Genomic DNA, 16,942 nt, shown 5'->3' on the forward strand with positions numbered 1-16,942 from the left:
TCAAAACCATGTAGAACCGTGTGTGGTAAACTAAAAATAAATAAAGAAATTCAAAAAAAAAGTGTTTGGTAATTATGTTCATATAATCCTTGGGTTTGTCTTGGCAGGTAGACTCCCAAGTATTTTAAATTGCCTGTAGTTACTTTATATGTAATTTCTCTACCTCTCTCTACTGCTTTTTTTTGGTAGAATACAGAAATGCTGATGGTGTATATTTTGTATTTTGCAACTTTGCTAAAGTTTTAATTGTCTAATTGAACCATCTCTAGGGTTCACTAAGTGTTCACTAAGAGTATCATCTTTTTTTCTTTTTATTAGTTAATTTATTTTTAGTTTTCAACATGCACTTCCATAAGATTTTGAATTCCAAATTTTCTCCCCATCTCTTGCCTCTTCCCACCCCAAGATGGCATGCATTCTGATTACCCCTTCCCCCAATCTGCCCACCCTTCTATCCTCCCAACCCTTCTCTTATCCCTTTACCTTCTATTTCCTGTTTGGGCAAGACAGATTTCTATGCCGCAATGCCTGTATATCTTATTTCCCAGTTGCATGTAAAAACAATTTTTAACATTTGTTTTTAAAACTTTGAGTTCCACATTCTCTCCCTTCTTCCCTCCCCACCCACCCTCATTGATAAGGCAAACAATTTGATACAGGTTATACATATGTAGTCATGCAAAACATTACTGTTGTGAAAGACTGACTATATTTCCCTCCATCCTATACCACCACCCATTTATTCTATTCTCTTTTGACTCTGTCCCTCTTCAAAAGAATTTGCTTCTGCTTATCCCTTGCTCCCATTTTCCCTCCCTTCTATCATCCCCCCCCCTCTTATCTGGTTCCCCCCTACTTTCCTGTATGGTAAGATAGATTATCATACCCAATTGAGTGTGTGTGTTATTCCTTCCTCAAATCACATCCAATGAGAGTAAGGTTCACTCATTTCCTCTCATTTTCCCTCCATCGTAAAAGCCTTATCTTGCTCCTTTTATGTGAGATAATTTGTCCTATTCTACCTCTCCCTCTCTCCTATTTCCAGTACATTCCTCTATCACCCCTTAATTTTATTTTTTAGATATCATCCCTTCAAATTCAATTCACTCTGTTCCCTCTGTCTATGTGTGTATGTGCATTGGTAACTAACGTGGGGCTCCTAGTGGGGCCAATGAAGGGTGGTCTGATTATATCTTCACTCTTAAGTAGGCCCCAAACCCCTAGCTACTAGGTGCTAAGCCCATGTGGGCATGAAGCCCCCGGGGTCCTAAGGGGAGTTGCTAAGACCACAACCAATAGTAAGAGCTTAAGTTCTGGTCACTCAGATGATGTTTGATGACAGCTAAAGAGTGCATTAAAAAGGGAAGACAGAGCTATTTGCTTAGGGCTCTCACTCTTGGTGGTATGCTGATGTGGAGACCCTGGGCAGCTGTAGTTAAGAGCCCTCCAGCTTGTAAACCTGGATGTTCAGACTCTGTTAAACTCTGGTAACTTTGCATTGAGATTTGAATCAGACAAGGTCTGTCTGTTGATGTTTGTAGTTTGTTTGTATTTGCTCTGAAGTTCAGGGTGCTGGCTTGTATGTTGGATTAAAGTAAGATTGTTAACCCCTCAGTGTTGCTTTCCTTAGTAAAGCAGATCAAAAGAACCTGGGCTTGCAGCATTCCTGTTGTTGGGCTTCTGTTCATTTTTTGCCCCCACAGCAGCTGCTAGACAGATTGTTGAAACAGTGTGTGAGTGTGTGTGTGTGTGTGTGTGTGTGTGTGTGTATTCCCTCCAACTACCCTAAGAATGAGAAAGGTATCATGAGTTACAAATATCATCTTTCCATGTAGGAATGTAAACAGTTCAACTTTATAAAATAAATCCCTTATGATTTATCTTTCCTGTTAACCTTTTCATGCTTTTCTTGAATCTTGTATTTGAAATTCAAATTTTCTATTCAGTTTTGGTCTTTCCATTAAAAATGGTTGAAAGTCCTCTATTTCATTGAATATCCATTTCCCCCTGAAGGATTATGCTCAGTTTTGCTGGGTAGGTGATTCCTGGTTTTAATTACAGCTCTTTTGACCTCTGGAATACTACATTCCAAGCCCTCTGATCCTTAATGTGGAAGCTGTTAGATCTTGTGTTATCCTAACTGTGGCTCCACAATATTTGTGTTCTTTATTTCTGGCTGCTTGCAATATTAACTCTTCTACCTGGGAACTCTGGAACTTGACTACACTATTCCTAGGAGTTTTTGTTTTGGGATCTCTTTCAGGAGGTGATAAGTGGATTCTTTCAATTTCTATTTTACCTTCTGATTCTAGAATATGGGGGCAGTTTTCCTTTATAATTTCTTGAAAGTTGATGTCTAAGCTCTTTTTTTGATCATGACTTTCAAGTAGTTGAATAATTTTTAAATGATCTCTCCTGGATCTATTTTCCATGTCAGTTGTTTTTCCAATGAAATATTTCATTGTCTTCTATTTTTTCATTCTTTTGATTTTTTTTTATAATTTCCTGATTTCTCATAGTCATTAACTTCCATTTGCTCCATTCTAAATTTTAAGGAATTATTTTCTTCAGTGAGTTTTTTTAACCTCTTTTTCCATTTGGCCAATTCTACATTTTAAGGCATTCTTCTCCTCATTGCCTTTTTGTATCTCTTTTGCCATTTGGGGTAGTCTGTTATTTTTTTCAACATTTTTTGGGTCTCCTTTAGCAAGCTATTAACTTATTTTTCACTATATTTTTGTATCACTCTCATTTCTCTTCCCAATTTTTCCTCTACTTCTCTTACTTGATCTTCAAAATCCTTTTAGAGCTCTTCCATGACCTGCAAGCAATTCATATTTTTCTTGGAGGCTTTGAATGTAGGAGCTTTGACTTTGTTGTCTTCTGGTTGTATGTTTTGATCTTCTTTGTCACCAAAGTAAGATTCTATAGTCTAAGTTTTTCCCACTGTTTACTCGTTTGCCCAGCCAATTGTTTGACTTTCTAGCTCTTTGTTAAAGTAGGACTCTGCTTCCAGTGTGGAGAGTGTACTGCTCCAAGTTTTGGGGGTTTTGTACAAATATTTTCAGAAATATTTCTAGGAACTTGTAGATTTTCAGTTCTTCCAAGGTAGTATGATAAAAGGAGAAGTGTTTACTATTTTCCTGACCTGTGCTCTAATCTGAGAGTAACCACAAGCACTCTTCTGCCTTGAAACTTTGAAGAGGACTCCGTCTCCACCATTGCCACAAACTCCACCACACCAGCACTCCTCCTCACCCCAGGACTGCCATCCAGGTCTGCGACTCAAATCCAGGCATGGACAAAGCAGGAGAATCCTTTCTCAGCAACATCAAAGAGATCCCTGCAATCCCCCTCTAATCAACTGCTTTATCTCCCCACTGTCTATGGGCTGAGAGCTCCAGAAGCAGCCACTGCTGCTGCTGCTGCCACCACCTGTCAATGCCCTGGAGCTAGGGCTGGGGCCTGGACCATGCTCCTCTCTTACCCAGGTCTAACAGACCTTTCCTACTGACCTTCTAAGTTGTCTTTGGCATTTGTGGGTTGAGAAGTCTGGAAACTGCAACAGCTGCCAAAGATGCAGTGCCCTGAGGCCTGCTCCAAGTTTTCTAGGGCCTGGTCTGGGACAGCACAGCCCATGCTGGACTGCATTCTTCTTTCAGATTGGTGCAACAGACCTTTCCTGTCGACCTTCCAGGTTGTCTTGAGTTGGAATTTTTTTTACTGTCATTTTGTGGGTTCTGCTGCTCTAGAATTTTTAGATGTTAGATTTAAATTTTAGATTTAGACTCTAAATGTTTAGAGTCATTTTTATCTGTACTTGAAAGGGTTTGAGGGAGAGCTCAAGCAAGTCCCTGCTTTTATGCTGCCATCTTGGCTCCATCCTCTCCATCATATTGTCTTTAAAGAATAATCGTTTTGTTTCCTCATGGCATGTTTTTATTCCTTCAGTTTCTTTTTCTTCTCTTATTGCTAGAGCCAACATTTCTAGTACAATATTGAATAATAGTGGTGAGAGTGGGCATCCTTGCTTTATGTCTGATCTTATCGGAAAGGCTTTCTACATCTCTGTTACAGATATCGTTTGCTCTTGGTTTTAGATAAATATTACTTATTTTAATAAAGGTTTCATTGAATCTTATTCTTTTTAGTGTTATAATGGGAATAGGTGGCATATTTTGTCAAATATTTTTCCTACATCCATTGATATAGTCATATTATTTTTGTTATATTTGCTATTGAAATAGTCAATTAATTATGATAGTTTTCCTAATATTGAACCAGGCCTGTGTTCTTGGTATAAATATCACCTGGTTGTAGTATATTATCTTTGTCATATATTTCTTTCTCCTTGATAGTGTTTTATTTGAAATATTAATTAGGGAAATTGTTCTAAAGTGTTTTTTATCTCTGTCATTGCACTTCCTGGTTTAGGTATCAGCACCATATTGTGTCATAAAAGAATTTTTGTGGGATTCCTTCTTTGCCTATTTTCCAAATAGTTTATACAGTATTTGGTGTTAATTGTTCTTTAAATGTTGGGTAGAATTCACTTATGAATCCATCTGGTCCTGGGGATTTTTTCTTAGGTAGCCCACTGAAGACTTGTTCAATACCTTTATCTAAGATAGGGTTATTTAAGCATTCTATTTCCTCTTCTTTTAATCTGGGCATTTACATTTTTTACATATCCATCCATTTCACTTAGATTGTTGGACTTATTGGCATATGATTAGGCAAAATAGCTCCTAACAATTCCTTTAATTTCATTTTTAATGGTGATAAATTTACCCTTTTCCTTTTGGATGCTGATAATTTGGTTTTCTTCTTTCTTTTTTTTAGTCAAATTAACCAATGGTTTGTTGATTTAATTGGATTTTCCCCCTAAAATTAGCTCCTAGTTTTATTAGTTATTTTTGACTTTAAGTTTTATTTATCTCTCCTTTGATTTTATCCAATTTGTTGTTTAATTCAGGATTTTTAATTTGTTCTTTTTCTAGGTTTTTTTTAATTGCATGTTGAATTCATTGACCTGCTCTCTCCACTTTATCGATGTGTTTAGAGATTTTCCCCTAAGTACTGCTTTGACTGTATCCCATACATTTTGGTATATGTTTGCATGACCCTTTTGTGAAGGTAGTTTTACTGCATTATGGTCTGAAAAGGATACATTCAGTATTTCTGCCTTTCTGAATTTGTCAGGTTTTTCTGTCCTAATGCATGGTTGATTTTTATGAAGGTACCAGGAAAAGGTGTACTCCTTTCTATTCCCATTAAATTTTCTCCAGAAGTCTATCATATCTAATTTGTCTAAAATTCTATTCATCTCCCTTATTTTATTTTATGGTTAGATTTATCTAGCTCTGAGAAGGGAAAGCTGAGATCCCTTGCTAATATAGTTTTATTGTCTTTTTCCTCCTGTATCTCATTTAACTTTTCCTTTAAGAAATTGGATGCTCTGCCAATTGGTGCATATATATTTAGAACTGATATTAATTAATTGTCTATGGTACCTTTTAGCAAAGCACAAATTCCCTGCTTATCTTTTTTTTTAATTAGGTCTATTTCCACTTTTGTTTTGACTGAGATCATGATTGCCTTTTTTACCTCAGCTCAAGCATAATATATTATGTTCCAGCCACTTATTTTTACTCTGTGTGTGTCTCTCCATTTCTCATAAACAACATATTGCTGGATTCTGGTTTCTATTCTATTCTGCTATCTTGTCTCTATTTTATTGGTGAGTTCATCCCATTCACATTCATAGTTATGATTACTGTGTATTTCCCTCAATTGTATTTTCCCCTGTTGATCTTTTTGCCTCTCTTTTTACCCTGCCTGTCCTCAAAAGTCTGTTTTGCTTCTGACCACTGTCTCACTTATTTTATTCTCCCCTCTATTATTTCCCCCTTCTCTTATCCCTTTCCTTTCCTTACTTCTCTGTTGGGTAAGATAGATCTCTTTATCCAACTGAGTGTGTATGTTATTCCCTCTTTGAACCAATTCTAATGAGAGTAAGCTTCAAGTACTGTCCACAAGCCCCATTTCCCCCTTCACTATGAAAGCTCTTCTTTACAAACCTCTTCAGTGCAAGATAATTTTCCTCATTTTTCCTCTCCCTTCCTCCTTCTCCCAGTGCATCCCTCTTTCTCACCCCTTAATATTTTTTGAGATCATCCTATCATAGTAACTCACATCCATACTTTCTATATATACTCCTTCTAACTACTCTAATAATGATAAAGTTCTTAGGAATTACAAGTATCATCTTCCTGTATAGGAACATAAAGAGTTTTGCTTATTGATTCCCTTGTGATTTCTCTTTCATGTTTGCCTCTTTATGATGCTATTGAGTTTTGTATTTGAAAGTCAAATTTTATATTTGGCTCTGCACGTTACATTAGGAATGTTAGAAAATCATCTATTTTATTAAATGTTCACTTTTATCTTGAAATATTATACTCAGTTTTGCTGGGTAGGTGATTCTTGGTTGTAATCCTAGCTCCTTTGCTTTCTGGAATATTATATGCCAAGTCTTCAGCTCTTTTAATGTGGAAGCTGTTACAAACTTTTTGTGATCCTGACTGTGACTCAGTAATATTTGAATTGCTTCTTTCTGGCTGCTTGCAATATATTTTCCTTTACCTAGGAGCTATGAAATTTGGGTATAATATTCCTGGGAGTTTTCATTTTTAGATCTCTTTTAGGAGGAGACCAGCAGATTCTTTCAATTTACATTTAACTTTCTGGTTCTGGCATATCAAGGAAGTTTTCCTTGATAATTTCTTGAAATATGATATCCAAACTCTTTTTCTGATCATTGCTTTCAGGTAGTCCAATAATTTTTAAATTATCTCTCCTGGATCTATCTTCCAGGTCAGTTGTTTTTCCAAAAAGATATTTCATGTTTTCTTCTTTTTTTCATTCTTTTGACTTTTATTGTTTCTTGATATCTCATGAAGTGGTTTCCACTTGTCTAATTCTAATTTTTAAGGAATTATATTCTTCAGTGAACTTTTATACCTCTTTTGTCCAATTCTGCTTTTAAAGGGTTCTTTTTCAGTCAATTATTTTTTCTACCGCTTTTGTCATTTGGCCAACTCTTTTCTTTTTTTTTCTTTTTTAAATAATTTTTTTCAGTTAGATGAAAAGACAATTTTAGCACTCATTTTTACAAAAGTTTGAGTTCCTAATTTTTCTCACTCCCTCCCCTCCTCACTTTCTAAAATGGAAAGCAAATTGATATAGGTAATATGTATGCAATCAGGTAAAACATATTTCCATATTAGTCATAGTTGTGAAAGAAGAAAAAGACCAAAAAGAAAACAAAACACAAAAAAATGAATCAAAAATAGCATGCTTCAGTCTGCATTCAGAGTTCATCAGTTCTTTCTCTGAAAGTGGATAGAATTTTCCATCATGAATCCTTTGTAATTGTCTTGGACCATTGTATAACTGAGAAGAGCTAAGTGATGCATAATTGATTATTGCACAATATTGCTGTTACTAAGTACAATGTTCTCCTGGTACTGCTCATTTCACTTTGCATCAGTTCATATAAGTCTTTCCAGATTTTTTCTGAAATCTGCCTACTTATCATTTCTTGGGTTTTTTTAAAAGCACAGAATTTTTATTTAAATTAGTTCAACAAAACAATCTTTGTGTTGCCTGCAAGGAACTGTCTGTTGGATTACAGCAATATAAACATGGCATAATTCTTGACTTCGAAGAATTAACAATCTAGAAAAAGGCAAGTACAAGTATTCAAGCAAGCATAATAAAGACTGTAGTGTGAAAGTACAGGAGATACAAAAGCAAAGTATTATGAGATAAATGATGCTAATAACTATTTAATCCAAATAAAAACAGGAGCCATTAAACTGCACATAAGGATCCCTGCAGGATGCATATTGACTTAGAGAACCACATATAAAAATCATCTATGTTTAATTTGTGCAGGGAGCTAGATGGCACAGCAGACAGAGCACTTGGCCTGGAGTTAGGAAGATTCATCTTTGTGAGTTCAAATCAGGACTCAGACACTAGCTACGTGACCCTGGGTAAATACTTAACTCTATTTACCCCAGTTTCCTCATCTGTAAAATGAACTGGAGAAGAAAATGTCAAACTACTCCAGTATCTTTGCCAAGAAAACCCTAAAAGGGGTCATGAAGAGTTGGGCATGACTGAAAAAACTACTGAATGACAACAAAAATATCTTTCTACCTTCTTTCCTCTGCTCACACAATCATCCCTCTAATTCATGTCCTCATCACCTCTTATGTGAACTCTTCATCTAATTTTTCTACTTATTAGTCAAGACAATTCTTCAAAATATCTTTCGTGAAACTTCCAAGACAATCTTAAATTCATAGATTTCAAGCTGAAAGTAACCTTAGATGGTTTCAATCCAACCATCTCAACAAAAATGTTTTATTATGTTATTATTTACTTTGCTAAATATTTTCCAATTAAATTTTAATCTTTTTCATGTTTCATTCAGGACTTTTGTGGGCTGCTGCCAAGTGTGCTTGACACCTCTGATCTAATTGAGACCTCATTTTAGAAATGATAAAATTGAATGCTAGAGAAGTAATTAGTCCAAGGCCACCAAACCTGTCAGTGACTGAATGGGTCTTCAAAAACTAGATTCCAAACTTGGGTAAGAATGAGGTGATATTCCTAATATAAATTTGCTTCCACTAGAGTCTTCCTGGGATGGATAACCATTATAGACTTTCCTATTTTGTAATTATTTATGGCTGTTGCATGTATATGTATTGTCTCCCCAATTAGACTACAAACTCTTTGAAATCAGGGACTTTCTCTATTGTTATTATTGTATCATCAGCACAGATCCAGAACTAAAAAGGACCCCAGAGACCATCTAGACCAACACCTTCATTTACAGATGAAGAAATTGAGAGCTAGTAAAATTAAATGAATTGTCTTAGATCAAATAGGTAGTTAATGTCAGAGTCAGTGCTTGAACCCAAGTCCTCTGACTCCAGAACCAGTACTATTTTCACCAGACAACAATTCTCTCCTATCATCCCCATCCTCATATTCCTCCTCATCATCATCCATATTATTTACCATTACCACCACACATTATCAACCTCATCATCCTAGCAACTAGAGTTCTAGAGGAGTAATAGGTTATCAAGGGAGGTAGTGAATTTCCCATCATCGATATTGTCTAAGCAAGTCACTTATTGGGTATATTGTTGGAATTCTCATATAAATTGGTTTAGATAGCTTCTGAACTTCCTTCCAAGTCTTAGATTCTGTGACTCTAAGCTTTGACTGAGTAGTTGAAACAATCTGATTATAAATTCCTATTTCATTCAGGATACATAATAGAAGCTGTGAAATTCACTAAGAAATATAATTTCTTCAAAGGTACATGCCCTCAAGTGTTTGTAGGGTTGTCATGTGGTAAGGGGTTTGTCTTACTGTACTGGGGCAGAAGGGCAGAACCATGAACAATGGTGGCAAATTAAGGCTTGAGGTCAAGGGGAAAATAAAAAACAAAAAACCCTTTGAAAAGAAATATTCAAAAATAGACAGGGCTGCCTCAGGAGAAATTGGGTCCCCATTTAAAGCAGAGTGTAGATGAACACCTGTGGCTCCAAGAAGATGCAGCATGATCAGTAGCCATACCTGGGTAAAACATTCCCTGCAGATTGGCTAAACCAAGTTGAGGCCTCAAACCCATTGGTGAGTTGGGGGATATCTACCCTAAGCATGTGAAATTCCCCCCAGCAGAACAGGAAGATGAGAACAATTTGTTCCCATGGCCATGAAGGTGGCTAAAGCAGGTGCTGTGGAGCACTTAGATTTTGGACAGACGTTGAAGATGCCAAGGTCATCCACTGCATCCTGGGCCATCATCAGTTATGTTGACTTTTGTCTTGCCACTGAACTTTGCTGACTCTCCTAGTTTCCTCATCTTTTTATGCTTCTCTTGAGTCTTGTATTTGATACTCAAATTTTCTATTCAGCTCTGGTCTTTTCTCAAGAATGCTTGAAATTCCTCTACCTCATTGAACGTCTATTCCCCACCCCACCCCCCATGTATTATACTCAATTTTACTGTGTAGGTGACTCTTGGTTGTAATCGTAGCTCCTTTGGCCTCCAGATTATATTCTAAACCCTCTAATCCCTGTGTTAACCTGACCATGGTTCCACGATACTTGACTTGTTTCCTTCTGGCTGCTTCCAATATCATCTCCTTTACCTCAGAACTCTGGAATTTGGTTATAATATTCCTGGAAGCTTCCATTTTGGGATCTCTTTCAGAAGATGATCAGTGAATTCTTTTAATTTCCACTTTACCCTCTAGTTTTAGAATATCAAGGCAGTTTTCCTTGATAATTTCTTGAAAGATGATGTCTAGGTTCTTTTTTTGACCATGGCTTTCAGGTAGTCCAATAATTTTTAACTATCTCTCCTGGATCTGTTTTCCATGTCAGTTGTTTTTCCAATGAGATATTTCACATTGTCTTCTATTTTTTCAATCTTTTGGTTTTGTTTTATAATTTCTTGATTTCTCATAAAGTCATTAACTTCCATTTGCTCCATTCTAATTTCTAAGGAATTACTTTTTTCAGTGAGCTTTTGTACCACTTGTCCAATTCTGCTTTTTAAGGCATTCTTTTCCTCATTGGCTTTTTGGACCTCTTTTAACACTTGGCCTAGTCTGTTTTTAAAGGTATTATTTTCTTCAGTATATTTTTGTATATTCTTTACCAAGCTATTGATTAATTTTTAATTATTTTCTTGCATCACTCTTATTTCTCTCCCCAATTTTTCCTCTACCTCTCTTACTCGATCTTCAAAATCCTTTGTGAACTCTTCCATGGCCTGAGACCAATTCACATTTTTTCTAGGAAGCTTTGGATGTAGGAGCTTTGACATTTTTGTCTTCTGAGTGTGTGTTTTGATCTTCCTTTTCACTGTAATAACTTTCTTCAGAGTTTTTTTCCTGATGTTTGCTCAGCATAATACTTTATAACTCTTTGTTAAATGAGTTTGGCTCTTTGGCTCTGCTCCCAAGGTGAACGGTGAACTGTCCCAAGATTTAGGGGTTTTGTGCAGCTATTTTCACAGATACTTCTAGGTACCTCTAAGTTTTCAGTTTTTCCAAGGTGGTATGACCTAAGGAGAGGTGTTTACTGCTCTCTTGGCCTGTGCTCTGCTCTATGAGTGACCACAAGCATTCTTTTCTGCCCTGGAACTGTGAGTAGTATGCTCCCTCCACTGTGGCTACAAGCCCTGCTATAGTAGTGTTCCTCCTCCCCGTAGGACTGCCACCCAGTTCTGAGTATGGGTAAAGCAACAGAATCCTCCCTCAATGCTAGCAAAAGACCTCTGTAATCTCTTTCTAATCAGTTGTTTCACCCCCCTCCCTTTACCATCTGTGGGCTGAGAGCTCCAGAAGAAGCCTCTGCTACTGTTGATTCAGTCACTCCTGAGGCCTGATTCTGGTTTGCTGGGACCAGGGCTGTGCTGGCACAGCCTGTACTAGACAGTGCTCCACTCTCATCTGGGTGCAAAAGACCTTTCCTGCTGACATTCTAAGTTTTTTCGGCATCTGTGGTCCGAGAGGTCTGGAAACCACCACTGCTGCCAGTGATTCAGTCACTCCACAGCCTTCTTTACTTCAACTCAGTCTGAGTTGATGTGGCCTGAGGTGGACTGTGCTCCTCCCATACTGTTTTGCAGTTTTCCCAACAGTTTTATCATATTTATTCCTTATCCCAGAGCTTGGAGTCTTTGGCTTTATCAAACACTAGATTACTATGGTCATTTACTACTGTGTATTGTGTACCTATTCTATTCCACTTCTCTACCACGCTATTTCTTAGCCAATACCAGATGGTTTTTATGATTACCACTCTATAATATAATTTGAAATCTGATATAGCTAGGCTACCTTCCTTTGTATCCTTTTTCTTCATTAATTCCTTGATATTCTTGACCTTTTGTTCTTCCAGATGAATTTTGTTTTCATTTTTTCCTAGCTGTGTAAAATAATTTTTGGTAGTTTGATTGGTATGGCACTGAATAAGTAAATTAGTTTAGGCAAAATTGTTATTTTTATTATATTGGCTAAGTCTTTTCATGAGCAATTGATATTTTTCCAATTTTTGTATCTAACTTCATTTGTGTATAAAGTGTTATATAATTGTGTTCATATAATTCCTGTGTTTATCTTGCTGGGTAGATTCCCAAGTATTTTATATTGTTTGTGGATATTTTAAATGGGATGTCTCTTTCAATATCTTGCTGCTGGGCTTTGTTGGTAAATGATTTATATGAGTTTATTTTATACTCTGTGGCTGCTAATTGTTAATATATTCTGTGGTTGTTAATTATTTCAAGAAGTTTTTTCATTGATTCTCTAGGATTCTCTCAGCATAACATCATATCATCTGCAAAGAGTAATAGTTTTGTTTCCTTTATTCTACTTCTTTCAATTTCCTTTTCTTCTCTTATTGCTATAGCTAACAGTTCTAGTACAATATTGAACAATAGTAGTGACAATAGGCATCCTAGCTTCACCCCTGATTTTATTTGGAAAACTTCTAGTTTATTCCCATTACAGATAATGCTTGCTGATGGATTTAGATAGAGACTACTTATCATTTTAAGGAACACTTCCTTTATTCCTATGCTCTTTAGTGTTTTTAACAGGAATAGGTGTTGTGTTTTGTCAAAAGCTTTTTCAGCCTCTACTGACATAGTCTTATGATTTTTGTTGGTTTTGTTATTGATATGATCAATTATGCTGATTAATTTCCTAATATTGAACTAACCCTGTATTTCTGGTAATCCCACCTGATCATAGTGCATAATTCATGTGATATATTGCTAACATCTCCTGGCTAGTATTTTTTTTAAGTTTCGCATCAATATTCATTAGGGAAATAAGTCTATAATTTCAATTCTATTTTCTAAAGATGTTATTTTCTTTGGTATTTTTTGTGCCTCTTTTATCACACTGTTATTTTTTTCATAATTTTCTTGCATCACTGACATTTCTTTTCCAAATTTTTCTTCTACCTCTCTTATTTTATTTTTCAAATCCTTTTGAGCTCTTCCAAGAATTCTTGTTGGGCTTACCTCCATTTCACATTTTGTCATTCAAGCTTTACTTGAAGGTCTTTTTATATCTACATCTTCTTCTGAGTCTGTATCTTAATCCTCCTTGTCACTGGTGCCTTTTAAGGGTTAGGTTCTTTTTTGTTGCTGTTTGCTCACTTTTCCATCCTATTTCTTGACTTTTGACTTCATGTTAAAGCTAGCTTTTGCTTCTGGTGTGGAGGAGGCACTGTCCCAAGTTTGAGGTTTGTGTGTGTGTGTGTGTGTGTGTGTGTGTGTGTGTGTGTGTGTGTACAAGTGCATGCTGCTCTTTCAGGGCTAATTCTTGGGGTCTGTAAGTTTTCTGTGCCAAATTGAAAATGCCAAGGAACAAAAAAATGCCAAGGAACATCATAGTCAAATTCTAGAATTATCAGGTCAAAGAGAAAATACTGCAAGCAGCCAGAAAGAAACAATTAAAATATCATGGAACCACAGTCAAAATTATGTAGCACCGTGCAACTTCTAAATTAAGATTAGAGGGCCAGGGGGGGCGGAGCCAAGATGGCGGTTGGTAAGCAGGAACTAGTGTGAGCTCTGTACCAAGTCCCTCCAAAAACCTATAAAAAATGGCTCTGAACCAATTCTAGAATGGCAGAACCCACAAAACAGCAGAGGGAAGCAGGGCTCCAGCTCAGGACAGCCTGGATGGTCTCTGGGTGAGGTCTATCCCACACGGAGCTGAGATTTGGGAGCTGGGAGCTGGGAACGGAATGGAGCAGAACCCAGCCTGAACGGTGTGGACCATCCAGACCAGAAGCCGGGCGGAGGGGGCCCTAGCGCCCTGAATCAGTGAGCTGCGGCAGTTACCAGACTGCTTAACCCACAAACACCAAAGACTGTGGAGAAGGTTAGTGGGAAAAGCTGCGGGAGTAGAAGGAGTTCGCGGTTCAGCTTCCAGCCCCAGGGGCAGCAGAAGTGGGGCAGCTACAGCTGTTGTTACTTCCGGCTCCAGGCCCACCTGGTGGGAGGAATTAAGTGGCGGATCAGAGCAGGAGTGCAACAGCCTGCTGAAGATCTAAGCCCAGTCCGGGTTGGGGGTTGGGGAAGGAGCAGTGCTGGTGTGGCAGAGCTGGCACCTCCCCCCCAAACATGGAACATAGAACTCTCTAATCTACAAGCAGTCATACCCCACTGAAAAACTCAAAGGTCAAGTTAGTTGGCTGGGAATATGGCCAGGCAGCGAAAACGCACAAGGTTCAGCCTCAGACTTTGCATTCTTTCTTTGGTGACAAAGAAGACCAAAACATACAGCCTAAAGAAGTCAATAAAGTGCAAGAGCCTACACCAAAAGCCTCCAAGAAAAACATGAACTGGTCCCAGGCCATAGAAGAGCTCAAAAAGGATTTGGAAAAGGAAGTTAGAGAAGTAGAGGAAAAATTGGGAAGAGAAATGAGAAGGATGCGAGAAAACCATGAAAAACAAATCAATGACTTGCTAAAGGAGACCCAAAAAAATAATGAAAAATACACTGAAGAAAACAACACCTTAAAAAACAAACTAACTCAAATGGCAAAAGAGCTCCAAAAAGCCAATGAGGAGAAGAATGCCTTGAAAGGCAGAATTAGCCAAAAGGAAAAGGAGGTCCAAAAGACCACTGAAGAAAATACTACTTTAAAAATTAGATTGGAGCAAGTGGAAGCTAGTGATTTTATGAGAAATCAAGATATTATAAAACAGAACCAAAGGAATGAAAAAAATGGAAGATAATGTGAAATATCTCATTGGAAAAACCACTGACCTGGAAAATAGATCCAGGAGAGAGAATTTAAAAATTATTGGACTACCTGAAAGCCATGATCAAAAAAAGTGCCTAGATATCATCTTTCAAGAAATTATCAAGGAGAAGTGCCCTGATATTCTAGAGCCACAGGGCAAAGTAGAAATTGAAAGAATCCATCGATCACCTCCTCAAATAGATCCCAAAAAGAAATCTCCTAGGAATATTGTCACCAAATTCCAGAGCCCCCAGATCAAGGAGAAAATACTGCAAACAGCCAGAAAGAAACAATTTGAGTATTGTGGAAACCCAATCAGAATAACCCAAGATCTGGCAGCCTCTACATTAAGAGATCGAAGGGCTTGGAATACGATATTCCAGAGGTCAATGGAGCTAGGATTAAAAGCTAGAATCACCTACCCAGAAAAACTGAGTATCATGCTCCAAAGCAAAATATGGATTTTCAATAAAATAGAGGACTTTCAAGCTTTCTCAGTGAAAAGACCAGAACTGAATAGAAAATTTGACTTTCAAACACAAGAATCAAGAGAAGCATGAAAAGGTAATCAAGAAAAAGAACAAGAAAAAGAAATTGCAAGGGACTTACTAAAGGTGAACTGTTTTGTTGACATTCCTACATGGAAAGATGATGTGTATGATTCATGAGACCTCAGTATTAGGGTAGCTGAAGGGAATAAGCATACATATATGTTTATGTATATATATGGGTGAATGTGTATGTATGTATATATATCTATGTGTGTATGTGTATATACATATAGAGAGAGGGAGACAGAGGGAGAGAGGTAGAGAGCGGATACAGGGTGAGTTGAAGATGAAGGGAAGATATCTAAAAGAAATAAAATCAAATTAAGGGATGAGAGAGGAACATACTGAGAGAGAGAGAGATAAGGAGGGATAGAATGGGATGGATTATCTCCCATAAAGGTGGCAAGAGGAAGCAGTTCTGTGGGAGGAGGCGAGAGGGCGGATGAGGGGGGAATGAGTGAACAGTGCTCTCATGAGATTTGGCCTAAGGAGGGAAAACCATACATACCCAATTGGGAATCTTACCCCACAGGAAAGAAGAGGGAAGAAGATAAAAAAAATGGGGGGGATGATGGAAGGGAGGACAGATGGGGGTGGAGGTAGTCAAAAACAAACACTTTTGAAAGGGGACAGGGTCAAGGGAGAAAATTCAATAAAGCGGGATGGGTTGGAAAGGAGCAAAATATAGTTAGTCTTTCACAACATGAGTATTGTGGAAGGGTTATACATAATGATACACATGTGGCCTATGTTGAATTGCTTGACTTCTTAGGGAGGGTGGGTGGGAAGGGAAGAGGGGAGAGAATTTGGAACTCAAAGTTTTAAAAACAGATGTCCAAAAACAAACAAAAATGTTTTTGCATGCAACAAGAAAATAAGATACACAGGCAATGGGGCGTAAAAATTTATCTTGCCCTACAAGAAAGGAAGGGAAAAGGGGATGGGAGGGGAGTGGGGTGACAGAGGGGAGCGCTGACTGGGGAACAGGGCAACCAGAATATACGCCATCTTGGAGTGGGGGGGAGGGTAGAAATGGGGAGAAAATTTGTAATCCAAACTCTTGTGAAAATCAATGCTGAAAACTAAATATGTTAAATAAATTAAAAAAATTTTAAAAATTTAAAAAATTAAAAAAAAAAGATTAGAGGGCCTAGAATATGATATTCCAGAAGGCAAAGAAGCTTGGATTACAACCAAGGATGAACTACCCAGCAAAATTGAGCATTATCTTTCAGACAAAGAGATAAATATTCAATGAAATAGGGATCTTCCAGACTTTCCTGATGAAAAGACCAGATTGCAAAGGAAAATTTGATCTTCAAATACAAGACTCAAGAGAGGCATAAAAAGGTAAACAGGAAAGAAAAAAACATGTTATTCAATAAAGGCAAACTGTTTACATCGCTACATAGGAAGAAGATACTTATAACTCTTGAGAACTGTATCTTTATTACAACATTAAAAGGAATATACATAGACAGATGGAGTAGGCTTAAGGTAACTTTAACATGATGACAAAAAACCCA

Source organism: Trichosurus vulpecula, chromosome 3, assembly GCF_011100635.1.
Source record: "Trichosurus vulpecula isolate mTriVul1 chromosome 3, mTriVul1.pri, whole genome shotgun sequence".
NCBI classification, from domain to species: domain Eukaryota; kingdom Metazoa; phylum Chordata; class Mammalia; order Diprotodontia; family Phalangeridae; genus Trichosurus; species Trichosurus vulpecula.